Source organism: Rattus norvegicus, chromosome 11 (assembly GCF_036323735.1).
Source record: "Rattus norvegicus strain BN/NHsdMcwi chromosome 11, GRCr8, whole genome shotgun sequence".
Classification (NCBI taxonomy): domain Eukaryota; kingdom Metazoa; phylum Chordata; class Mammalia; order Rodentia; family Muridae; genus Rattus; species Rattus norvegicus.
Genome location: NC_086029.1, coordinates 95760501 through 95761356, shown reverse-complemented (window position 1 = coordinate 95761356; position 856 = coordinate 95760501).

Sequence of the window (856 nt, the reverse complement as noted above, 5' to 3'; positions counted from 1 at the left end):
TCAGATTCCATTACAGATGGTTGTGAACCACCAAGTGGTTGCTGGGAATTGAACTCAGGACCTCTGGAAGAGCAGTCAGTGTTCTTAACCACTGAGCCGTCTCTCCAGCCCCACGTCTAGAATTTTTACATGGGTTCGGGGATCATAGTCTGGTCCTCACACTTGCAGGAAAGTGCCTTCTTGACTGAGCTTGTGTGTGTGTGTGTGTGTGTGTGTGTGTGTGTGTGTGTGTGTGTGTGTGTACTACCACACCAGGCTCCACCGCTACCCTCCTCTCTGCCTCCCCCTTTTCTTTTCTTTTCTTTTCTTTTCTTTTCTTTTCTTTTCTTTTCTTTTCTTTTCTTTTCTTTTGACACGGTTACTCTGTGTAGCTCTGGCTGTCCTGGAGCTCACTCTGTAGGCCAGGTTGGCCTCAAACCCACAGAGATCTGTCTGCTTCTGCCTCTGAGTGATGGGACTAAAGGTATGCACCACCACTGTCCAGTTCTGCCTTTCGGTTTAAATAAAATTCAATTCTATGTGTGTTGTGAGTGTGTGTGCTGCATTTCTTTTTGTTTATTTTCATGTGTGTGCGAAGAAGTATCTAGAAGGCTCACACCAGATACCAAATCTGCACTAGCAATGTGTTTATGCTCTCTTCTGATTTGCTGGAGTCACCTTCTGTTGTAGGGTTCCCTCCCTGCAGATGAGCACACTACCATCCAGGCTCACCCCTCCCTCCATAGACACCACCCCTTTACCTGCCACTCATACTCCACCCAGAAGCCCTGTGATAGACAGCATGAGGACAGAAAGCGATTGGCAGTTACTCCTGCCTAGATTTTTAATGGTCATTCATCAACCTCTTAACAAGACT